A 27,335-nucleotide genomic window follows, 5' to 3' on the forward strand; every position below is an offset into this window, starting at 1 on the left:
GGCCTTCCTTTTAGCTCTCCATCTCTGCGTGGGAGGGAGAGTATTCCCATCCCAAAACTGACCATGTGTGCCGTTACATGGTGAAAGACGCCTCTCTTTATCCTTCATTCTCTCTCTCTCTCACTCACACACACACACACACACACACACACACACACACACACACACACACACACAAAAGACAGAGTACATTAACACACTCCATACATCCAGCATCTCCCTCTTATGTTCTTTGTATCCAATCAGGTAGAAAAAACACGTTCATCTCCATCATGGTCCTGTTGTCCGATCGTTACATCACATTAGCGTTGGTGTCAGGAAGCAACCTGACTAACGGATTTCAAACCTGCGTCCCAAATGGCAACCTATTCCCTACGCAGGTCACTACTTTTGACCAGGGCCCATATAGAATAGTGTCCCGTTAGGGACTCCTTCCATGTGTTGTGCCAGAGTGGACCACAGTGTCCTTCTCTTCTCTGTTTCCCATAGAGACGCGGAGATAAAGATTTAACACAGGGAGTCAGCTCGCTAGTCTGTCGCCCATTCTAACCCCTAGCTCTGCTTAATAGAGGAGAGAGGAGAAGTTGAGGGGCCAGAGTTGTGTAACAGCCCATTCACACAAAGCCCTGTTGGCATTTAGTTCAGGAACTAGGCAGGTCTCAGACGGCCTGGCGCTCTTACGGTAAAGCGTTCTGTCGCCATAGAAATCACAGAACTCTGGAGCCTGGCCATTCCTTTAGCTTCCCACCCTCCCCTCTCCTTTCTCTTTGTTGCATCCCAACTAATAAAGGAACGCGGTTCGACCAAGGTCAGTTTCATAGGTCTAGGCTAAACACCAATCTTGGTCCTAGGGAGTGACAGACAGGGTGTGAAGGCTTTTGGTTCAGCCCAGCACTAAAACAACTATTTGAAATAATCATTTAAACTGTATCAAAGCAATGCCTCTATCAGTTCTGTTCCAGGTTTGTTACTGTTCAGATGTTAGTTCAGAACTTCAACCAACGTTCTATTGGCTTAAACTGTCCATAGAGAGCTCTGTGACGGGGGAAATTCTACGGCCCAGGTCACAGGTGAGGTATAGTATATCGCATTTGATGAGATGAATGGACGCTTCATTCACAGACTCTACTGTCCTGGAGAACTGGCCCTTTTGTCCTGACAGAGACCATTCACTGAGCTGCTCTTTGTTGTCCTAACTGGGCCAGTGGAAACAGCACGCACTTCCCACTTCCAGAGACAGAGACACATTACTCAGTAATTACTCAATCCATCTGCGACCGCTGAAACATGAACACATCTAAGCCAGTCTCCTTTATCTGAGAAACAGCAGAGAGAGCTGTTGGGTATGGATAGTGTGCTGCGATAGACTGGGGGTGGTATTCAAAAAGTGTCTCAGAGTTGGAGTGCTGATCTCGGACCAGGTCCTCCACTGGCGATTCATTACAGTCTAAAACGCAAAACTGATCAGCATTCCTACTCTGAGACGGTTTATGAATACAAGCCCCAGACAATTACCATGCACTGTGTATTGAAATGCTCCCTTATTAACAGACAGAGAGAAGACAAAAGGCTTCGAGGCCCAGTGGTGGAGATACAAACAACAGGCTGAGTTTGTTTGGTGCATTTTCCTACACACCAGACCTGGGTTCAAATACTATTTAAAATCATTTAAAATACGCTGAGCTTGTCAGGCTTAACGGACAAATAGAATAGTCCCAATACCATAAACCCTGCACATTTGGCACTTTGAGCAGGCTAGCGCAAACACCCAAAGTACTTGAAAGATTTTAAATGCCATTTCAACCATAAAAATCTGTTATTCTGGAACATAGAGGCAGAAAGTGTGTGTATGTCTCTGTCTGTCTACTGTCCTCTTAACAAAGGAGAGCACAGTAAAGACATGAAATCTGTGTCTGGTGGAAGAGAGAGAGAGACAACAGAGCGCACAGACACCACACCACACCACAGAGACAACAGAGAGCTGGTGCAACAGACAGCAGCTCAACTATGTGTCCCAGTGCTGAGTGTGTATGTGTGTGTGTGTGTGTATATATATATATATATATATATATATATATATATATATATATATATATATATATATATATGTATGTGTGTGTGTGTGTGTGTATGTATACAAGCATCAGTGGAGGCTGCTGAGGGGAGGATGGCTCATAATAATGGCTGGAATGGAGTAAATGGAATGTCACCAAACACCTGAAGACCATGTGTTTGATGTATTTGATACCATTCCACAAATTCCGCTCCAGCCATTACCACAAGCCCGTCCTCCTCAATTAAAGTACCACCAACCTCCTGTGGTGTGTATGCATGTTATTGTGTGTTTGTGTGTGTGTGCGCGTGTGTGTGTTATTGGAAGTGGGAACCGAGGCCTTGGTTTGTCTGTCCTCATGACACGCCCACTCAAGGGCCTTGGGAGCTGTGTGTATATGTGTTTGGCGGAAGTGGTGCATACACCATGGTTCCTGTTCAGGGGATCGGACTTTACTCCTGGGGCCATTTCGGTGTTCAATCTACTGTACCGAGGTTGCATGGGAATTTACACAGGCCCACACACACACACACACACACAAGGTACCACCCCAGACACACACATTTCAACCTGATGCCTAACCCACCACACCTGGGTGCATCTTCAGCCATTAACCCTTTGTAACTCTATTATTCCCTCCATGAGCCATGAGTCTAACTTTACAGGGGCCGATAACACCACCAGGACCCATCCCCAGCTTCCCGCCAGTCATCCCAGACACACACACACACACACACCGTGCTTCTCCATCCAGTGGGAATATGTACAGGAAATTCAGACTATAAATAAAGCATGGAGGAATGTTAGTGCATCTGTCTGGGGAGCCACTAGGCTCATCTGCAAGGAGGGAGAGTGGCCCCAAATCTGCATCCCAAATCCCTAAATAGTGCACCACTTCTGACCAGAGCCCCATAACAAGTAGTGCCCTATAGAGAGAATAGGGGGCGATTTGGGACCAGTTGTCCTCTGGTTTTTATTAATAACACAGAGCAGCAGGTCTTTTTATATGATCTTCTTTTATTGGGCAGAGAAAGAAAGAAAGGCTTGCCTGTCTCGGTGTACTTAATAACCCTTCATTAAAACAAATCACCCTGTCTGGGCGTGCTGTGCGGCTGTACGGCTGACAGACTGGGGAAGTTACAGTAAGACACCACAAGAATATTATAAAACCTCAGACTAACTTTGGGAAAACGCTCTTTAACACAGACACGTTTGACTCACATACTGTAGTAGCCTTGCTGTACAGCAATATGGACTAACTTAGGTTTGGTCTGCGGCAGCCTAAATTACACCATAGTCTTCAGAACCAAATCAAAAAAGACATTTCAACACGTTAATGTGCATCTTTGTTTGCGTCTCAGGGGGTCAAAATTGTGCACTATATAGGGAAACGGGTGTCCTTTGGAAGGCACACTTTGATTTCTATTTAAACGGGTGTCCTTTGGAAGGCACACTGATTTCTAATTAACCGGGTGTCCTTTGGAAGGCACACTGATTTCTAATTAACCGGGTGTCCTTTGGAAGGCACACTGATTTCTAATTAACCGGGTGTCCTTTGGAAGGCACACTGATTTCTAATTAACCGGGTGTCCTTTGGAAGGCACATTGATTTCTATTTAAACGGGTGTCCTTTGGAAGGCACACTGATTTCTATTTAAACGGGTGTCCTTTGGAAGGCACACTTTGATTTCTATTTAAACGGGTGTCCTTTGGAAGGCACACTGATTTCTAATTAAACGGGTGTCCTTTGGAAGGCACACTGATTTCTATTTAAACGGGTGTCCTTTGGAAGGCACACATTGATTTCTAATTAACCGGGTGTCCTTTGGAAGGCACACTGATTTCTATTTAAACGGGTGTCCTTTGGAAGGCACACTTTGATTTCTATTTAAACGGGTGTCCTTTGGAAGGCACACTGATTTCTATTTAAACGGGTGTCCTTTGGAAGGCACACTTTGATTTCTATTTAAACGGGTGTCCTTTGGAAGGCACACTGATTTCTAATTAAACGGGTGTCCTTTGGAAGGCACACTGATTTCTATTTAAACGGGTGTCCTTTGGAAGGCACACATTGATTTCTAATTAACCGGGTGTCCTTTGGAAGGCACACTGATTTCTATTTAAACGGGTGTCCTTTGGAAGGCACACTTTGATTTCTATTTAAACGGGTGTCCTTTGGAAGGCACACTGATTTCTAATTAAACGGGTGTCCTTTGGAAGGCACACTGATTTCTATTTAAACGGGTGTCCTTTGGAAGGCACACATTGATTTCTAATTAACCGGGTGTCCTTTGGAAGGCACACTGATTTCTATTTAAACGGGTGTCCTTTGGAAGGCACACTTTGATTTCTAATTAAACGGGTGTCCTTTGGAAGGCACACTTTGATTTCTATTGAAACGGGTGTCCTTTGGAAGGCACACTGATTTTTATTTAACCGGGTGTCCTTTGGAAGGCACACTGATTTCTAATTAAATGGGTGTCCTTTGGAAGGCACACTTTGATTTCTAATTAAATGGGTGTCCTTTGGAAGGCACACTGATTTTTATTTAACCGGGTGTCCTTTGGAAGGCACACTGATTTCTAATTAACCGGGTGTCCTTTGGAAGGCACACTGATTTCTAATTAAACGGGTGTCCTTTGGAAAGCACACTGATTTCTATTTAAACGGGTGTCCTTTGGAAGGCACACTGATTTCTAATTAAATGGGTGTCCTTTGGAAGGCACACTTTGATTTCTATTTAAACGGGTGTCCTTTGGAAGGCACACTGATTTCTAATTAAGGGCTAATTAGGTAAATACCAATCTCTTTATGTCTCTTTTTCCCACGTGGCTTGAGGATACACCTTTTGGCTTGTCAGTGAGGTTATTCAGTAGCTCTTGGAAATGAGAGACTGGAATGATGTTTCCATTGATAACTATGAAATAGATTACATTTTTAGCACCAATTAAGATTTGACTCAAGAAAATACCTAATTGATTCAAAGCTACAAACATTGCTGATGAAACTAAGGCTAAGATGTGTGGCATAGAGTGACTACAGTCATCCAAGTAAAACGAAACACAGTGCCTTCATCATGTATTCACACACCTTGACTTTTTACACATTTTGTTGTCATTTTTTGTTAACGATCTACACAGCTTCATGAGGTAGTCACCTGGAATGCATTTCAGTTAATAGTTGTGCCTTGTTAAAGGTTAATTTGTCAAATATATTTCCTTCTTAATGCGTTTGAGCCAATCAGTTGTGTTGTGACAAGGTAGGGGGTATACAGAAGATAGCCCTATTTGGTAAAAGACCAAGTCCATATTATGGCAAGAACAGCTCAAATAAGCAAAGAGAAACGAAAGTCCATCCATACTTTAAGACATGAAGGTCAGTAATCCAGATTTCAAGAACTTTGTAAGTTTCTTCAAGTGCAGTCACAAAAACCATCAAGCGCTATGATGAAACTGTCTCTCATGAGGACCGCCACGGGAATGGAAGACCCAGAGTTACCTCTGCTGCAGAGGATAAGTTCATTAGAGTTACCAGCCTCAGAAATTGCAGCCCAAATAATTGCTTGACGGAGTTCAAGTAACAGACATATCTCAACATCAACTGTTCAGAGGAGACTGCGTGAATCAGGCCTTAATAGTCTAATTGCTGCAAAGAAACCACTACTAATAAGAAGAGATTTGTTTGGGCCAAGAAACACGATTAGACTGGTGAAAATGAAAATGTGTCCTTTGGTCTGGAGTCCAAATTACTTCGTTTTTTTGGTTCCAACCGCCGTGTCTTTGTGTGACACGTGTGGATGAACATGTGTATTTCCTACCATAAAGCATGGAGGAGCATGTGTTATTGTGTGGAGGTACTGTGCTGGTGACACTGTCTGTGATTTATTTAGAATTCACGGCACACTTAACCAGCATGGCTACCACAGCATTCTGCAGCGGTATGTCATCCCATCTGGTTTGGACTTAGTGGGACTATCATTTGTTTTTCAACAGGACAATGACCCAACACACCTCCAGGCTGTGTAAGGGCTATTTGACCCAGAAGGAGAGTGATGGAGTGCTGCATCAGATGGCCTAGCCTCCACAATCCCCCGATCTCAACCAAATGGAGATGGTTTGGAATGATTCAGACCGCAAAGTGAAGGAAAAGCAGGCAACAAGTGCTCAGCATATGTGGAAACTCCTTCAAGACTGTTGGAAATGCATTCCAGGTGAAGCTGGTTGAGAGAATGCCAAGAGTGTGCAAAGCTGACATCTAGGCAAAGGGTGGCTACTTTGAATTATCTCAAATATAAAATATATTTTGATTTGTTTAACATTGTTGGGTTACTACATGATTCACTATGTGTTATTTCATAGTTTTGATGTATTCATTATTATTCTACAATGTAGAAAATACTAACAATAAAGAAAAACCCTTGAATGAGTAGGTGTTCTAAAAGTTTTGACCGGTAGTGTGTATATATGTATAATATATATATATATATATATACAGTGGGGAGAACAAGTGTTTGATACACTGATGATTTTGCAGGTTTTCCTACTTACAAAGCATGTAGAGGTCTGTCATTTTTATCATAGGTTCACTTCAACTGTGAGAGACGGAATCTAAAACAAAAATCCAGAAAATCACATTGTATGATTTTCAGTAATTAATTTGCATTTTATTGCATGACATAAGTATTTGATACATCAGAAAAGCAGAACTTAATATTTGGTACAGAAACCTTTGTTTGCAATTACAGAGATCATATGTTTCCTGTAGTTCTTGACCAGGTTTGCACACACTGCAGCTGGGATTTTGGCCCACTCCTCCATACAGAGGAGGCAAATGTGGCCAGGGCAATAAATTGCAATGTCCATACTGTAAGACAGCTCTACAGGGAGACAGGACGGACAGCTGATAGTCCTCGGAGTGGCAGACCACGTGTAACAACACAGTATCGGTACATCCGAACATCACACCTGCGGGACATGGCAGGTGGATGGCAACAACAACTGCCCGAGTTACACCAGGAACGCACAATCCCTTCATCAGTGCTCAGACTGTCCACAATAGGCTGAGTAGGCTGGACTGAGGGCCTGTAGGCCTGTTGTAAGGCAGGTCCTCACCAGACATCACCGGCAACAACGTTGCCTATGGGCACAAACCCACCATCACTGGACCAGACAGGACTGGCAAAAAGTGCTCTTCACTGACGTGTCAGGTTTTTTTCTCATGATGGTCGGATTCACGTTTATTGTTGAAGGAATGAGCGTTACACCGAAGCCTGTACTCTGGAGCGGGATCGATTTGGATGTGGAGGGTCCGTCATGGTCTGGGGCGTTGTGTCACAGCATCATCGGACTGAGCTTGTTCTCATTGCAGGCAATCTAAATGCTGTGCGTTACAGGGAAGATATCCTCATCCCTCATGTGGTACCCTTCCTGCAGGCTCATCCTGACATGACCCTCCAGCATGACAATGCCTCCAGCCAGACTGCTTGTTCTGTGCGTGATGGGACCTGGGACCTGTTGGATCGGAGGGTGAGGGCTAGGGCCATTCCCTCCAGAAATATCCAGGAACTTGCAGGTGCATTGGTGGAAGAGCGGGGTAACATCTCACAGCAAGAACTGGCAAATCTGGTGCAGTCCATGAGGATGAGATGCACTGCAGTACTTAATGCAGCTGGTGGCCACACCAGATACTGACTGTTACTTTTGATTTTGACCCCCCTTTGTTCAGGGACACATTATTCCATTTCTGTTAGTCACATGTCTGTGGAACTTGTTCAGTTTATGTCTCAGTTGTTGAATCTTATGTTCATTAAAATATTAACATGTTAAGTTTGCTGAAATTAAACACAGTTGACAGTGAGAGAACGTTTAGATTTGGCCTTGTGTTTTAGGTTGTTGTTCTGCTGAAAGGTGAATTCATCTCCCAGTGCCTGGTGGAAAGCAGACTGAACCAGATTTTCCTCTAGGAGTTTGCCTGTGCTTAGCTCCAGTTCGTTTATTTTGTATCCTGAAGAACTCTCCAGTCCTTAACGATTACAAGCATACCTATGACATGATGCAGAAACAACTATGCTTGAACATATGGAGAGGGGTACTCAGTAATGTGTTGCATTGGATTTGCCCCAAACATAACACTTGGTATTCAGGACAAAAAATGTATTGCTTTGCCATATTTTATTGCAGTACTACTTCAGTGTCTTGCAAACAGGATGCATGTTTTGAAATATTTTTATCCTGTACAGGCTTCCTTCTTTTCACTCTGTCAATTAGGTTACTATTGTGGAGTAACTACAATGTTGCTGATCCATCCTCTAATTGGCCTCATGGTGAAAACCCTGAGTGGTTTCCTTCCTCTCTGGCAACTTAAAAAATATATATATTTCACCTTTATTTAACCAGGGAGGCCAGTTGAGAACAAGTTCTCATTTACAACTGCGACCTGGCCAAGATAAAGCAAAGCGGTGTGACACAAACAACAACACAGAGTTAAACATGGAATAAACAAACATAGTCAATAACACAATCGAAGAATCTATATACAGTGTGTGCAAATGGAGTAAGGAGGTAAGGCAATAAATAGGCCATAGTAGCGAAGTAATTACAATTTAGCAAGTTAACACTGGAGTGATAGATGTGCAGATGATGATGTGCAAGTAGAAATACTGGAAATACTGGTGTGCAAAATAGCAAAAAAGTAAATTAAACAATATGGGGATGAGTTAGGTAGTCGGATGGGCTATTTACAGATGGGCTGTGTACAGCAGCAGCGATGGGTAAGCTGCACAGATAGTTGATGCTTGAAGTTAGTGAGGGAGATATAAGTCTCCAACTTCAGCGATTTTTGCAATTCGTTCCAGTCATTAGCAGCAGAGAACTGGAAGGAAAGGCGGCCAAAGGAGGTGTTGGCTTTGGGGTGGACCAGTGAGATATACCTGCTGGAGCACGTGCTACGGGTGGGTGTTGTTATGGTGACCAGTGAGCTGAGATAAGGCAGAGACTTTACCTAGCAGAGACTTATAGATGACCTGGAGCCAGTGGGTTTGGCGACGAATATGTAGCGATGGCCAGCCGACGAGAGCATACAGGTCGCAGTGGTGGGTAGTATATGGGGCTTTGGTGACAAAACGGATGGCACTGTGATAGACTGCATCCAATTTGCTGAGTAGAGTGTTGGAGGCTGTTTTGTAAATGACATCGCCGATGTCGAGGATCGGTAGGATAGTCAGTTTTACTGTTTGGCAGAGTGAGTGAAGGAGGCTTTGTTGTGAAACAGGAAGCCGATTCTAGATTTAATTTTGGATTGGAGATGTTTAATATGAGTCTGAAAGGAGAGTTTACAGTCTAGCCAGACACCTAGGTATTTATAGTTGTCCACGCTAGTCGGACGGGCGGGTGCGGACAGGGATCGGTTGAATAGCATGCATTTAGTTTTCCCTGCGTTTAAGAGCAGTTGGAGGCCACGGAAGGAGAGTTGTATGGCATTGAAGCTCATCTGGAGGTTAGTTAACACCGTGTCCAAAGAAGGGCCAGAGGTATACAGAATGGTGTCATCTGCGTAGAGGTGGATCAAGGAATGACCCGCAGCAAGAGCGACATCGTTGATATATACAGAGAAAAGAGTCGGCCCGAGAATTTAACCGTGTGGTACCCCCATAGAGACTGCCAGAGGTCCAGACAACAGGCTGAGCTAGGAGTTAGGAATGACTGCAGTATATTTTTTAGTGACTGGGTGTATTGATACACCACATTTGATACATCACATTTTTACTCCTGAACTTATTTCGGCTTACCATAACAAAGGGGTTGAATACTTATTGACGTTTCAGATTTTCCTTTTATATTACATTTGTACAATTTCGAAAACATAATTCCACTTTGACATTATAGGGTATTGTGTGTACGCCAGTGACAAAAAAAATCTCAAATGTAATAAATGTTAAATTCATGCTGTAACACAACAAATTGTGGAAACAGTTACGGGGTGTGAATACTTTCTGAAGTTACTGTACACACGCCACACATACTCCACTGGTCGGTGCAATGACTAAGCAGAACTGTCAGTCTCCTCTCCAATCTCAGACAGGCAGCCTCCCAAGGATGACTGTCACTGGCCCGGATTGTTCATTTGATGACCATCCTGGCTCTCTAAACCCTTCAGTGGGGACAACAGGGGACAGGGACAACATGCTGCCATCCCACCCAGCAGGAGTAGAGGAGAGCTGGGACACAAGCCTTCCTCTAGTCTCTGGCTCTCTGGGACAGAACTAGACAGAGTTGGACCGAGTCAAATGGGGAAAATAATAACATCTCTGTCTTTTCTCTCCCTAGGCCCCACAGACAGACTGACTGCCAACAGGAAGAGAGAGAGAGAGAGAGAGAGAGCGAGAGAGACTGCCAACCAGAAGCTACTGGGGAGTGTCCTCCACCCCCTCACCCTCTTCCCCCTGTTCCCTCTCTTTCCATGGGGTCTGGGCTTCATGCCATTTTTGTATCTGTGAATGAACAGAGGGAGCAGTGGCCCTTCTCTAGCCCATTAAGAGGCAGTGCCACCATGCCAGCCACAAAACAAATGGACCCCTGCCTTTTAGCATTACCATGCCTACAAGTGACTCAAATGGCCAGAGCAGGAATGGCACCATTACTGGCATGACCAGAACATCAACTGACACTAGTTAAGAGTGTGGGTTCTCTCCATATTTTTCTATATATTTTTTTTGTTGTTGCTGAGTTTCCCTTTAATTTGACTGGCCCTAACAAATATTCACACACACACACACACACACACACACACACACACACACACACACACACACCTGTGCCTGGTTAACTGCATGGATATGTTATCCTGACCTGGGTGGTTGGATCCTGGGTTAAAAGGTCCTCCACTGTCTGGATATGTCCTGTTCAACTAGTTTGACCTCTTCCAGAACCAACCCTGCCTCTTCAGTGCCTCAAGCATCACCCCCTCAACTTTCACTATCTGGGTGTGCATATATCTACATGGAAACTTCCTTAGTGTCTATCTTAGTCTGAGAGTCCTTCATTTAAGTTGCCTGGGGGGGGGGGAGAGTGACATCACATTCATGGTAATTTTCAGACAATTACATCAACCTTTTACACAGTATGAATGAGATATTATTGGGCGTCACGACTTCTGGTCCAATAAGGAGGTGAAAGGCCAGTGATACATTTAAGAGGCTTCCTGGTAGTCTGGCTTTAAAATAAGGCGCCAGTCCAGTCGTGGGTACTTTACAGTCTGTGCCAACCAATCGCCCCCATAGGGCTAAACAAGATAGGGGGAGGGTCGAAATAGGGGCAGGGTAGGGGAGATAGAGAGAGGAAGGAGGAAGAGACAGAAAGAGAGAGAGGGGGCATCTGCTCATCCAGAGACAAGGCCCCTGTGTCCGTCTCCCTCCACGACATCGCAGCCAAGTCCTTAATTAAAGAATTTAAGGGGGAAACAGAATTCCCTCTGTCTGTCTGACCTGTGTGGCAGTTGCAGAGAGACAGCGACAAACAGACAGACAGAGACAACAAACAGAGAGACAAAGAGAGAGAGAGAGTGTGAGACAGAGGACAGAGTGTAGTTTATTAGGATCTCCATTAGCTACTTCACATGCAGCAGCTACTCCTCCTGGGGTCCACATAAAATGTACAAATACATGACAAAGCTTAGAACAGTTATAGACGAGGACATTAAATTCAAAATAAAAAATGAAATAAGGTGTATATATTGGAAAGACACCAAGAGACAACAAAAATACAATTCACACACTATTCATATATACATGTTCATATACTCATATTTACAGATAAGATCTTTAGAAAGACAAATGTTTCTTAAAAAAGACTAGAAGAGAAGTAGTCAATGTCTCCTCAACCACGAAAGACTGTCAATGGTTTAGCCAGTAAGTGATAGCTTTGATCCTCGTTGACTCACAGTGGGTCGTTTTGGCAGTACATATTCTACATAAGTGCTAGATTTATCAGTCACTAAGTTGAAACTTTTAAGAGCTTTCTTAAAAAGGCTTCAAATAAACTGATAACATAAAAGTCCCCCACTTATCGGTGTCAGCGGACAAACGCCAGACTGCTTACACAGCTGAAATTCTCGCTGAGACAACTGATAACAACAGAAGTCATTTGAAGATCAAAAAAAAAAATCAAATCTGATTTGTCACATGCTTCAGAGACAACAGGTGTAGACTAACAGTGAAATGCTTACTCACGGTTCCATTTCCAACAGTGCAGAGTTAAAGATGTAAAATAAAAACTATGAATAGTGACATGAAAAATAAATACACAGTGAATAACAAATAAAAATAACATATATATACAGGAAGTACCAGTACCAAGTTGATGTGCAGGGGTACGAGGTAATTGAGGAAGCTATGTACATATAGATAGATGTAAAGTGACTAGACAACAGGATAGATAATAGACAGTGGCAGCAGTACATATGGTGAGTGTGAAAGTGTGTGGTGTCAGTATGCATGTGTGTGCATGAAATGTGTTTGTGTGTGTGTTGGGGTGTCGGTGTAAGTATGTGTGAGTGTGTGGGTAGAGTCAGTGCAAGAGAGTTCGTTTTAAAAAGAGTCAATGCAGGTAGTCCGGGTAGCCATTTGATTAGCTATCTAGCAGTCTTGTTTAGAGGTTTTATGGCTTGGGGGTAGAAGATGTTCATGGTCCAGTTGGTTCCAGACTTGATGCGTTGGTACCGCTTGCTGTGCGATAGCAGAGAGAACAGTCTGTGGCTTGGGTGGCTAGAGTCTTTGACAATTTTTGGGGCTTTCCTCTGACACCGCCTGCTAGAGGTCCTGGATGGCAGGGAGCTCGGCCCCAGTGATGTACTGGGTAGTACACACAACCCTCTGTAGCGCCTTGCAGTCGGATGCCAAGCAGTTGCCATACCAAGTGGTGATGCAGCCAGTCAAGATACTCTCGTTGGTGCAGCTGTAGAACTTTCTGAGGATCCGAGGGCCCGTGCCAAATTTTTTCAGCCTCCTGAGAGGGAAGAGGCATTGTCGTGCCCTCTTCACAACTGTTGGGGTGTATGGACCATGATAGATCCTTCGTGACGTAGACACCGAGGAACTGGAAGCTCTCGACCCGCTCCACTGCAGCCCAGTCGATGTGAATGGGGGCGTGCTCGGCACTCCATTTCCTGTAGTCCACGATCAGATTCTCTGTCTTACGGATGTTGAGGGAGAGGTTGTTGTCCTGGCACCACACTGTCAGGTCTCTGACCTCCTCCCTATAGGCTGTCTCATCATCGTCGTGATCAGGACTACCACCGTCATGTCCTCTGCAAACTTGATGGTGTTGGATTCGTGCACGGCCATGCAGTCCTGGGTGAACAGGGAGTACAGGAGGAGACTGAGCACGCACTGCTGATGGGCCACCGTGTTGAGGGTCAGCGTGGCGGATGTGTTGTTGCCTACCCTCACCAACTGGGGGTGGCCCGTCAGGAAGTTCAGGATCCAGGTGTTCAGTCCCAGGGTCCTTAGCTTAGTGATGAGCTTCGAGGGCACTAGGATGTTGTTAGGCTGGCATTGCAGACAACTTGGCCATGTATTTCAACAGATGGGTCTAGGGGGTAGTACCCCATGCCCACAGTGAAGCGTGCCAGCATGCCAGCCTCGACATTGGAGCCCTTTGTAAGGGTGGATGATGCCAGATTCACAAGTGTCCTCTGGAGAAAGGTTGACTCTGACACCAAGTCAACCGTGGAGGGCCCATGAACTGGGTGGGCAGCTGGCAAAGCAGAACCAAAAGATACCCGCTTCTCTACAAAGACCCACCTTCAAGTACAAGATGAGCCCCTAGACACACACACATATATATATATTTAGAGATGCAAGGGCATCTCTAAAGAGGCTGTGTGTTTCCATAGGATGCGGTGTGTGTGTGCGTGCGTCCGTATGTGTGAGAGATTGCTGGAGTCCTTGTGCCTGTGTGTGTGTGTGACAGGAAACCTGTAGCACAATGTAAAGAAGGGGAGGGCCAGGAAGGAAGGAAGGAACGAGATCCTGCTTGGGGAGAGGCTGATCTGGCTGCATGACCACACAGAGACAAAAGCAGAGGAACTCACTCTGACACTCCAGAAAGACTTACCACCGAGACTGCTTACAGTCACACAAGGGGAAGCAAAATATTCCATGCAAACACCACACACCACAGCATCATGCATTGGTTATCATTTACACCTACATGACTCAAAATCAGTTAAATCGCCAATCTACCACAGCTTACATTCACAAGAGGGGAGGGGGAAGATTCCCAGACCCAGAGGCAAAATATATAGGATCTTCTTTAGACTGTATACAGTGGGGCAAAAAAAGTATTTAGTCAGCCACCAATTGTGCAAGTTCTCCCACTTAAAAAGATGAGAGAGGCCTGTAATTTTCATCATAGGTACACTTCAACTATGACAGACAAAATGAGAAAAAAATCCCAAAAATCACATCACATTTTTTATGAATTTATTTGCAAATTATGGTGGAAAATAAGTATTTGGTCAATAACAAAAGTTTATCTCAATACTTTGTTATATACCCTTTGTTGGCAATGACAGAGGTAAAATGTTTTCTGTAAGTCTTCACAAGGTTTTCACACACTGTTGCTGGTATTTTGGCCCATTCCTCCATGCAGATCTCCTCTAGAGCAGTGATGTTTTGGGGCTGTTGCTGGGCTTTACACGGATCAGTCGTCCTGGTCCCTTTGCAGAAAAACAGCCCCAAAGCATGATGTTTCCACCCCCATGCTTCACAGTAGGTATGGTGTTCTTTGGATGCAACTCAGCATTCTTTGTCCTCCAAACACGACGAGTTGAGTTTTTACCAAAAAGTTATATTTTGGTTTCATCTGACCATAAGACATTCTCCCAATCTTCTTCTGGATCATCCAAATGCTCTCTAGCAAACTTCAGACGGGCCTGGACATGTACTGGCTTAAGCAGGGGGACACGTCTGGCACTGCAGGATTTGAGTCCCTGGCGGTGTAGTGTGTTACTGATGGTAGGCTTTGTTACTTTGGTCCCAGCTCTCTGCAGGTCATTCACTAGGTCTCCCCGTGTGGTTCTGGGATTTTTGCTCACCGTTCTTGTGATCATTTTGACCCCACAGGGTGAGATCTTGCATGGAGCCCCAGATTGAGGGAGATTATCAGTGGTCTTATATGTCTTCCATTTCCTAATAATTGCTCCCACAGTTGATTTCTTCAAACCAAGCTGCTTACCTATTGCAGATTCAGTCTTCCTAGCCTGGTGCATGTCTACAATTTTGTTTCTGGTGTCCTTTGACAGCTCTTTGGTCTTGGCCATAGTGGAGTTTGGAGTGTGGCTGTTTGAGGTTGTGGACCGGTGTCTTTTATACTGATAACAGGTGTCTTTTATACTGATAACAAGTTCAAACAGGTGCCATTAATACAGGTAACGAGTGGAGGACAGAGGAGCCTCTTAAAGAAGAAGTTACAGGTCTGTGAGAGCCAGAAATCTTGCTTGTTTGTAGGTGACCAAATACTTATTTTCCACCATAATTTGCAAATAAATTCATAAAAAATCCTACAATGTGATTTTCTGGCCTTCCTGTGACATTGGGTGGTGTAGGTGTCCTGGAGGGCAGGTAGTTTGCCCCCGGTGATGCGTTGTGCAGACCTCACTACCCTCTGGAGAGCCTTACGGTTGTGGGCGGAGCAGTTGCCGTACCAGGCGGTGATACAGCCTCACAGGATGCTCTCGATTGTGCATCTGTAGAAGTTTGTGAGTGCTTTTGGTGACAAGCCGAATTTCTTCAGCCTCCTGAGGTTGAAGAGGCGCTGCTGCGCCTTCTTCACGATGCTGTCTGTGTGGGTGGACCAATTTAGTTTGTCTGTGATGTGTACGCCGAGGAACATAAAACTTACTACCCTCTCCACTACTGTTCCATCGATGTGGATAGGGGGGTGTTCCCTCTGCTGTTTCCTGAAGTCCACAATCATCTCCTTAGTTTTGTTGACGTTGAGTGTGAGGTTATTTTCCTGACACCACACTCCGAGGGCCCTCACCTCCTCCCTGTAGGCCGTCTCGTCGTTGTTGGTAATCAAGCCTACCACTGTTGTGTCGTCCGCAAACTTGATGATTGAGTTGGAGGCGTGCGTGGCCACGCAGTCGTGGGTGAACAGGGAGTACAGGAGCGGGCTCAGAACGCACCCTTGTGGGGCCCCAGTGTTGAGGATCAGCGGGGTGGAGATGTTGTTACCTACCCTCACCACCTGGGGGCAGCCCGTCAGGAAGTCCAGTACCCAGTTGCACAGGGCGGGGTCGAGACCATGGGTCTCGAGCTTGATGACGAGTAACAACATCTCCACCCCGCTGATCCTCAACACTGGGGCCCCACAACGGTGCGTTCTGAGCCATGTCTTCATTATCAATGTCTACAGCTTTGAATCAATAACATTTTTCTAAATGTTTTTTTCCCCACAAAACATTCACAGACAAAAGACAACAGACAAACATCAACGGAATCCCCCCTGCCCAGACCCACACGCTCCCACCGCCTCAATCTCCACGGCTTGAAAGATTCCACATGACCTCAAACTGCACTACTCTGCCCTTCTCTGTCGCCCACACCCTTTAAATATTCAAATAATAATAATGAATGACTCTTCCACCGTCCCAATGATGGATATTCACTTGATTTCCAGTTTTTAAGCAAAAGTTTTCAAAATAATTGACAAGAAAAGTACAGTCGAACCCACTGGGTATCTCACCGCACCCTCATATAACATGTCTTGAAATATGTAGACAGGCGGATTAAAAGTCAATTGATATTGTAAAACTTCTGAAGGCCAACTTTCTAACTCTGCCCATAACTTTTGGACTTTATATCACTCCCAGAAGGCATGAGTCACTGAGTCGTCACTGTTCGTTTTACACTTAAGACATGACTCTGCCATTGGGCTGTAGAATTTGTGAATTGTGTGTCTTCTATAATAAATTATGTACATTAGTTTCTACTGGATTTAAGCATCCATTTTTGTTAATTGTCATTTTGTTAAAGTTTCAACATTCCCTACAACTCTTGCCAATATCAGTTATTTTTAGGTCTTGGTTCCAATAGTTCCTTTTTTTCTAAGAGATTTTCAGTTAGATATGCTTTCTGCAAGGATTTATAGAAAACTTACCTATCATACGAGTATCCTTTTCTGTGTCAAATAGAAATCCCTCAACGTTGCCCTGATGCCCAAAAGATTTCAGATCAACATTGTGTTATAAAACTTCAAAGTTGCAAAATGTCTTTGAAAATGTCTATATTGGTTAGTCCAAAATGGCTTTTTAATTCTGTCATGGAAATAATTGTATTTCCTGTTACCAAGTCATTTCTATGCCTTTAGTTTTCTATGTGGGCCAATTTATCTGTGAATTCTGAAAAGCTATCCAAGGATTGTTCCATAGGGGTGTGTTTCTAGGGAGGGATAGTGGTTCTTGTAGAATCCCTTTCATTTTCTTCCATATTGTCATTGTGTTCTTAACTATGAAGTTGTTCATGTTCTTAGCTCCGTCCTTTGAAAACAGACACATGAAAAGATTCCGGGGATGAGCATGTTCATCTGCAATATGTACTGTACCCACTGTTAACTGAAGGCGACTGAGGTACAGGTCTTTCTGTGCACCAGTCTTCCCAGCCTGGCCTTGCCCTTGACAATGCAGTAAGGGACGCCCATCTTGCGACAGTAAGGGACGCCCATCTTGTAAAATCCTTGGGTGGCGTGTTGATACAATTCCAAAGCTGGAAGTTTCATCCCCATACTGTTATTTATCCTCTTGCTCTTTTACACCCCAGTATCTCTACTTGCACATCATCATCATCCAGTGTTAATGCTAAATAGTCATTATTTCGCCTTTATGTCTTATTTATTGCCTTACCTCCCTACTCTTCTACATTTGCACACACTGTACATATATTTTTCTATTGTGTTATTGACCGTACGGTTGTTTATGTGTAACTCTGTGTTGTTGTATTTGTTGCACTGCTTTGCTTTATCTTAGCCACGTCACAGTTGTAAATGAGAACTTGTTCTCAACTGGCCTACCTGGTTAAATAAAGGTGAAATAAAAACATAAAAGGTTAAAACCACCCTCAGACTTTGGGACATGAAAAAAGTTCCTTTATACTCTATGAGTTGTCTTATGGCCGAGTATACTTTATTAAAGAATGTCTTCGGTGGGGTACACCTGTGTGTAGATTGATGAGGGACATTTTTTGGGATCCATTTTAGAATAAGGTTGTAACGTAACAAAATGTGGAACAAAGTCTAGGTGTATGAAAACTTTACGAAAACACTGTATAAGCATCCTAAGTATTTAACATTGGTCCACTTAAAGGATTGCTGTAGATCATGAGTTATTCTTTTTCTAATTGACATTGTCTGTTTGGTTCTACATTCATTTTACAAGGCAGGCATTGTTTTCTCAATATTAGTCAGGTATAATATTGGAGATCATTTGCAAATAAGTTTAGTTTATATTTATGTTTATCCATACTGATAACTGTTATGTTTGGGTCCTGTCTAATTCTTTCTGCAAGCGGTTCAATTTCCAGTGCACAGAAGGAGGGAGACAGGACATCCCTGTCTTGTACCCCTTTCTAAAGCAATTTCATCAGATAATGCATTATTTTTGTACATTTTTACTTTAGAATATGTATATGATATTTTTTATTAAATGTATTATTTGAGCTGGAAAGTTGAAGGCATCCAAAGTTTTGAATAGAAAAGGCCATTCACGACGGTTGAAAGCCTTTTTGGCATTAACAGCCATTATTGCTAAATCTACATCTTGTTTTGTAGCATATTGTATTATACTGAAACATGTTCTTGTATTTGTTTGTAATAGGGGTGTGAACTTTTAAACCAAGTTAGGATCCTTAACGTTAAGAAAAATCCTAAAAACAATGTTTTTCCCCTACATAATTAACACCACAGTGCAGGGCCTCCTGAGTGGTGCAGCAGTCTAAGGCAATAAATCGCAGTGCTTGAGGCGTCACTACAGATCCGGGTTCGATCCCAGACTGTGTCACAACCGGCCGTGACCGGGAGTCCCATAGGGCGGCGCACAATTGGCCCTGCGTTGTCTGGGTTCGGAGAGAGTTTGGCCAGGGGGGCTTTACTTGGCTCATTGCACTCTAGCGACTCCTTGTGGTGGGCCGGGCGCCTGCAGGATGACTGCAGTCATCAGTTGAACAGTGTTTCCTCCGACACATTGGTGCAGCTGGCTTATGGGTTAAGCGAGCGGGTATTAAGAAGAGCAGTTAGGCGGGTCATGTTACGGAGGACGCATGACTCGACCTTCGCATCTCCTGAGCCCGTCAGGGAGTTGCAGTGATGAGACAAGATTGTAATTGGATCGCAATTGGATATCACAAAAAGGGAGTCAATTATTTTTTTAATTCACAGTGCAGTTATGATAAAACATTATTTTCTGTGTTATTGCCTAACTAGACTATGGCTATGAAGGCCTGGGGAAAGTTGTGTAATTTAAATAAAACCAGAGAGGAAGAATTTGTGAGGCATGCAAGACAATTAAGGCATTGTGAGATGCAGATTACGATGATATATGCGCACGGTTCTGCCTGCCCGTCCTCTCTCCCTGGCCTGCCTGCTCTTTCTCTTCTAAATCTTCTTCTAGATTTAATAACCCTGAAGAAAGAAAGCTGTAGGATCAGTCAAGCTGTTATTTAATTAATTTCCATAGAAGCTATTAAAATGTCTATTTATCTTAAATAATTATAACTGGTTTGACATGTACAGTTGAAGTCGGAAGTTTACATACACTTAGGTTGGAGTCATTAAAACTCTGTGCCTTTAAATAGCTTGGCAAATTCCAGAAAATGATGTCATGGCTTTAGAAGCTTCTGATAGGCTAATTGACATCATTTGAGTCAATTGGAGGTGTACCTGTGGTATTATTTCAAGGCCTACCTTCAAACTCAGTGCCTCTTTGCTTGACATCATGGTAAAATCAAAAGAAATCAGCCAAGACCTCAGAAAAAAAAGTCTGGTTCATCCTTGGGAGCAATTTCCAAACGCCTGAAGGTACCACGTTCGTCTGTACAAACAATAGTACGCAAAATAAACACCATGGGACCACGCAGCCGTCACACCGCTCAGGAAGGAGACACGTTCTGTCTCCTGGAAATGATGTACTTTGGTGCGAAAAGTGCAAATCAATCCCAGAACAACAGCAAAGGACGTTGTGAAGATGCTGGGGGAAACAGGTACAAAAGTATCTATATCCACAGTAAAACGAGTCCTATATCGACAACCTGAAATGCCGCTCAGCAAGGAAGAAGCCACTGCTCAAAAACCGCCATAAAAAAGACAGACTACGGTTTGCAAACCTGACAACAAACCTGACTCAGTTACACCAGCTCTGTCAGGAGGAATGGGCCAAAATTCACCCAACTTATTGTGGGAAGCTTATGACAGCTTTCCCGAAACGTTTGACCCAAGTTAAACAATTTAAAGGCAATACATGTAAACTTTTGACCCACTGGGAATGTGATTAAAGAAATAACAGCTGAAATAAATCATTCTCTCTACTATTATTCTGACATTTTACATTCTTAAAATAAAGTGGTGATTCTAACTGACCTAAGACAGGGAATTTTTACTAAGATTAAATGTCAAGAATTGTGAAAAACTGAGTTTAAATTAATTTGGCTAAGGTGTATGTAAACTTCCGACTTCAACTGTATTCTTTTTGTGAGGCCTCAGAGGTGTTTACCAGGTTTATTTACAATAAAATAATTTGCACACTTTATTTGCGTTTAACCTGTAGTTGTTGGCTCTCTTCAAAAGTAAAATATCGTATTCCTACTTAAGTTCCAAAAAATAAATCATTAACTCAGATTTAACTCTTGCAGAGTATGAGATTATCATTCTCCTGATGTACACCTTAAAAGCATCCCGAATTGTTTTTAAGGGTTGGCTTTTCTCTGTCGTATATGTCTACATTTGTAATGGCAAAGGTCTTTATTATTCCGTTTACGCATTTAATACATTTTGGGTCTTGAAGACGCACTCTGTTCATTCTCCTTATTCTGTCACTAAGTGTATTTTATTTTGGTGTAATTAAGCATGATACAGGAGAATGATCCAATATCACTATATCATAATAGTTCAATTAAATAAAATCTTCATTTGTGAAAAAAATGTAAGTCTCTCATTCTCTAAGAGCTAATGAATAAAACCTCACTGAAAAGTCAGAAGGTAAATCCCCAAGCCACACGGGAAAAGGAGATAGGTATTTACTTAATTAGCCCTGTCCAACATTTTCATTGATAAGGGATCTAGAGGTGCACCTAGTGACGTCTCCACTCTCTCCACTCCAGTGCTCTGCTCTACCAGATAGTTAATCCCTGCAATCATTCAGCTCTGCCAACAGAGACAAATTTAGTCTAGCGCTCAGGTTAGGTTCCAAACACACACACAGACACACACTAGGGATGGACTCACGACCAATCAGAATGACTCAAATGCACATTGCAGAGGTAAACAGCAGAGTTGCTGCTTTTCTTCGATAGTTTGGCTAACAGCAACTACGAAAGAGAAGTCTGATTTTCGCAATGATAGAACTGATTCAGTTACAACAAAAAAAAATTCTGGTGAGTGTTTTGCATTGTTCTGTGTCAGGTATTATGGAAACTCCATTAGGTGAGTGCCTGTGATTGCTATTTGAAGTGGGGGAAATAGGACTTCCTGGAGGGCTAAATGCCCAGCAGTATGTTAGCTCAATGCACCGTTATAAAAACTACATTCAAAAGTTGGTTTATTGAAATTTGAATTTCAAATGGTATATCCTTGCAGGTCCAAATGTTTCACGGATAATGTAATTTAACAACGCTTGTTCATTATTAAAATAGGCCTACAAATTTTTTTCAAAACTGAACATTAATTCATTTGAATATTAACGTTTGTTCGGATATTCAATTAACCGTGCCCATCCCTAGTTTGCACGCGCACACACACAAACAAACAATCGGCCAGGAATACACACAACAGACTTGGAAACACTCCAACTACACACACAACAACTATGGGAAATAAACTTGGGTGGTGATTACATGCTCCTGAACCAGCAGAGGTATGATGAAACCAGTCTATTTATGCCTTGGTTGGTTGGTTGGTTGGTTGGTTCATTGGCCAGTGTGAGATTAGAATGCAGACAGAGATACCTGCTGCAAATCTTCAGGGCCTCATAAGGAGGACGGACAGAAAGAAAAGAACCACACAATGTTTTTGCTGTTTTCACACACTGGAGACATTGACCCAATAGAATAAAAAAAGAGAGGACAGGAGAAAAAACATCTATTCTTTCTCTCACAATCTCTGTGCACACACACACACTCAGATAAAGACACACAGTGTGTGTAACAAGCCTGCTCTAAACCTTGGGAGAAGAGGCTCTGGGCAGAGCTGAGGATAAGATAGAATAAGATAAAGGGATAGAGGGAGGGAGGGAGGGAGGGAGGATTAAAAAAATCCCCCTCCATGAGAACAAATCCTCTGGAAAAGAACCAGCCCTGTGTGTGTGTGTGTGTGTGTGTGTGTGTGTGTGTGTGTGTGTGTGTGTGTGTGTGTGTGTGTGTGTGTGTGTGTGTGTGTGTGTGTGTGTGTGTGTGTGTGTGTGTGTGTTTTTGACAGGCCTGCCTGATTAGAGAGATAGAGATCTTAATGATGCTGCAAGTAGCACTGGAAAAATACAACTCTCCTTGTCAACAAAGGCTGTGTCCCAAATGGCACCCTTTTCACTATGTAGTGCACTTGACCTATAGGCCCTAGTCAAAAGTAGTGCACTATATAGGGAATAGGGTGGCATTTGGGATGCAGGTAATAATGGACGGAACATATGCAGCCGGTGGGACGGCGGGGTGGAGAGAAGAGAGAGAGAGAGATCCATTAGCTACGGTTTGGTCCAGTGAGAGTAAAGGGGTGAGAGGGTTACAGATGAGAGGGGTCATAGGTGAAAGCGGGAGAGGGAAAGAGACGAGCAGGGGGAGAATGGAGGGAGAGGTGATAGTATTAGGTAGAGTGGGGGGGGTATGGGTGAGCAGCAGGGGAGTTCGAGGTTTCATCAAGAGGGGCAGGGGGTGAGAAGGTGAGAGGGGTAGGGGGTCAGTCTTAGGGCCCTGGGTGATGAGGAGCTACGTGATGTGTGTCAGTGTGCCTATGGGTAATAAACAGGATTGATCCGTTCCTTTGCACTCGCTACGACGTGTGAGTGTTTTCCTATCTGAGCAGTAGCACACGTTAGCGTGCGTATGTTTTTATCCGAGCGCATGCATGTGTTTTGATTGAGTAGGGACACACTGTATGTCGACATCGTCTGTTGCCGTTTCCAGAACACCAGGGGGCTGGTGCGTCAGGAGGGGGAACGGGGGAGGAACTTAGTGAAGTCTTCAGATTAACCGACAGGAAGGAGAGGAGAACAAGAGGTCACGACACTGGGGTCACTGGATGTCCGTCCAGAGGATATGGAGCCCCCATCCAAACACGCACACAGACACACACCGTGCTCACCACTGGTCATGTGTGACACACAAAAACAAGATCACCAGCCTGACAGCCCGGTAAACAAACCCAACACAGATTGTGAGTGAGAGAGAGAGAGCTCCGCGTCTGTGTTTTCCTCATCAGCCCTGTTTTCCCGTCTCAGCTCAAAAACGTTCTGATTTACAAGCTTTAATTAATATCAAACTACCACAGGTTTAGCTTTATTGCTTTTCACTGAAGGGAAATGTACTCCGCGGACGACCAAATATACACAGAGCTAAAATAAAGACGTTGATAGAGAGATGAATTATTGAAAAGCCTGCATGGAAAAGTGATTCAGTCAGAGTTTATAGAGTCACATTTAGTTTCACGTCAAATCTCATTTTACTAGTGGGATTATCAAGGTTTTAAAAACATTACATTTAGGTGGTCAATTTATGGTTCTTTGTGGTTCCACAAGCTGTCGCAGCGACAAGGGGGGAGGAAAGGAGGGAGGGATGCAGAGGGAACCACTAATACAGCAGAGCCTAGGGGAATGTATTACACAGAGAGTTGCTTCTTTGCCTGCATCCTAAATGGCACCCTATTCTCTACAGAGCCCTATGGGCCATGGTCAAAAGTGCATTATAAAAGGGCATAGGGTGCCATTTGAGACGCAGTCCTACAAGTCTCACATAAAAGGCTTCCCTTCTCTCCCTCACGACACCCTCTCACTGAAGTGCTTATCGTGCAACGGAGTGGGTTTCATTGTCCACCTCGCTCAAAACCAAAACTGTCAACAATGCCACGGTCACAGCCAGGCCTCCAGAGTACCCAGTAACACAAAAACACCTGCCACAAGAGGAGAAGCACGGGATGCAATCACCAGGAGAGTTTAGTTTACACTCAGTTTACCTTTTCATCCATCCCTTGTTTCCTTCAACCAGATATTTTTTTGAAAGACCATGTCATTTTCTTGTCCCTCAGTTGTCCAGAATAAACATGAGCTGTGCCACTAATGGCGCCCTATTCCCCGTGGGCCCTGCTCATTTGAGAAACCTCTCTAAAGAGGACTGGGGGACAACATTAAAAAGTCTCCCATGTCGTTTTCCACTGCCCCAGGCCCCAGCTGTAGATAGTGTACTGTGGTTTATTGTATTGTGAAGCCAGGCAGGTCGTGTTAGGGTTCAGTAGTTAGGCAGTGGTGCGAGTCCCAAATGGCACCCCATTCCCCTATATAGGTCTCTGGTTTAAAGTAGTGCACTATGGAGGGGATAGGGTGCCATTTGGGATGCAGTAGCGAGAAGCCTTTAGTTTCCTCTGAGCTGAACTCCAGCAGGCAGCTAGCTACTGGCCGGACGGTGTTTTCATTGTTCCCCTGCAATTCTTAACCTCTCAGGAATTCCTGCCTCTACCAGGAAATATGGTTTACAAGAACAGGCACCAAGCCTAGGCATCCACGTCACTAACCTAACCCCGTTCCCCCCCCCTGCACCCTCCTGGTAATGTCTTCCCCTTTGCCCCCTTATACCCCTTTCCCCCCTGGCAGATCCTCCGGGCTCATCCCTCCGGAGTCAGACCGCGACCCCCAAAACAGTCACACATGCCCTCTTGGACCAGAGTCTGAAACTGTCTGCCTGTGTTTCCCAAATGGCAGCCTATTCCCTATAGTCAGCTACTTTTGACCAGGGCGCATAACCCCTGGCCCGTGTTGAGTAAGAGATGGATATTTGGATGTTAGACATCGATAATCCAGATAATACCAGACCCTTCATGTGAAAGTTCCTCTCAGATTTCCTGCGGTGCAAAAAGATGTGTGGCTGGTGAACTTCAGTTCTTTCTCAAAGCCACGTGACGAGAACATGGATTGTTCACTGTTACTGCAGAGTTGAGGACCTCAAGGATCAGATGCTTGGATGAAGTATGTGTGTTTCTAATGAAGAGCATCAGATGAAAATGATCTCTCTCTTCCCAGCCCCAGGGGTGTTATTTCACCCCCAGATGATGACCCCCCCTCCCCCCCACACACACACACACACACACATGATAAGAGCGACGAGGAGAAGTAGGTTCATCTCTTTCTCCCTCCCTCCCCATGTCTCAGAGAGGGCACCTTACCTTTCATCAACATCATATGAACCTCTCAGCTTGAACATATTCAGGACTTGGAGATGGCAAAATGTTACTTGTTTACCACTGAACTGTAAAGCTACAGTAGTTTGGCTGAGCAAATGCGAGGCTGCTTAAAGGAAATATATATGAAAAATGTCATAACTACTTGGAAAAATAGCATAGATAGAAGTATCACTATCGATAACACTGACACATAAATAAACAAATGTTTGATTTCCTGCCAGTGCTTTAGAGCCAGCTCCTTGAATGAATCCCAGACACAGCACCATAGGGGGGGCGGAGGCAGGGGTTGCATTCCCAAAAACACAGGACAGAGAGAGGACACTCCCATGCTATTTGTGATTCCCAGATGGCACCCTATTCCCTACTTAGTGTGCTACTTTTGACCAAAACTTGTGCACTATGTAGGGAATGTGGTGCTATTTGGGACATAACCATTGCCTCTATCCATTCCATTGTATCTCAACCCAATTATGGAATGATGGTGGGATGTTTTCTAGGAAGAGACTATTCCAGAAGGATTGCTCTGTATCAAGCTAAAAGTCATTCCTAGTTTCTCCCCTCCCTCCCTCTCTCCTACACACCCCATCCCACATTTCTCCCTCGATCCCTCGCTCTCCTTCCCTCCCAACATCCCCCTCTCTTTCTCTCCCTCCCTCCATCCATCCCTCTCTCCTTCCCTCCCTCCAGTCCATTGGAGCCATCTGTGGAGCAGAGGGATGGAGGGAGCGAGAGAAAGAAGGAAGGGATTGAAGGAGGGAGAGAAGAAGGCATAGAGGAAGAGGAATGTCTACATACAGAACACGTGGTCTGGGAAATAACCTTCTTAATGACACACAACACAGTGCCTCCAGCCCCCACCCCCACCATACAGGGAAAGCAAAGTCTTGGGAAAGTAATGTGGGGGGGGGGGGCCATGTTGGTCAGGATACACAGACACCGTCTAGATCTGGAGACGTATGTATCAAGTGTCTCAGTGTAGGAGTGCTGATCTAGCATCAGGTCCCTGTTAGTGTCCATGTAATCGTATTCATTGTGATCTTAAATGCAAAACTGATTCTGAATCAACACTCCTACTCTGAGACGCTTGATACATATGGCCCCAGTCCTGAGTCTGACCCGTGGTTACCTCCCGGGTTGTAAATGACAGGTTCAAAAGCTTCCTTCACATGTATGCAGACTTAATAACACAGTCATAATCACAAGTTATGAAAAGGCCCAGAGTTTTCCTGTTCGGATCTCCTTAGAAAAACTCTGGGACCTTGCTTATGTATTACGTCGCCTTCACTGTCATTAATGTGTCTAGCCAAACATTGTCTAACAAAGTGAGACATAAATAACTCGACAGACAATTCATTTACATTTAGAAAATATGCTAACAGCTTTCTCAAGTTGCCTCGCACGCATAGACGGGCATCCAGGACCCAGTGTGCCTTTTTAAACAGCAGTGGCTTTCCGTCCTTCCTGCCTTTGAGCCTGGCTGTTTTCTTAGTAACGCCATTAAGCTGACAGAATGTCATTCTTATGGCCCAGCCAAGTCCTGCATTACCGTTCAGGCCAGGCAGCATCGGGGAGTCCACTCCAGACACACACACACACACACACACACACATAGTGGTGTGCAAGAGAACAGCTGTGTGCCA

At 44.1% G+C, this 27,335-nt stretch overlaps 1 protein-coding gene across 2 annotated transcripts in view; it reads right to left on the minus strand.

The window, feature by feature from the left end:
- prex2 (phosphatidylinositol-3,4,5-trisphosphate-dependent Rac exchange factor 2) overlaps positions 1–27,335 on the minus strand; it is a 230,805-nt gene that overhangs the window by 202,078 nt on the left and 1,392 nt on the right. The gene's annotated exons all lie outside the window — the stretch shown is intronic.

This window comes from Oncorhynchus tshawytscha, linkage group LG29 (assembly GCF_018296145.1).
Source record: "Oncorhynchus tshawytscha isolate Ot180627B linkage group LG29, Otsh_v2.0, whole genome shotgun sequence".
Lineage (NCBI taxonomy): Eukaryota > Metazoa > Chordata > Actinopteri > Salmoniformes > Salmonidae > Oncorhynchus > Oncorhynchus tshawytscha.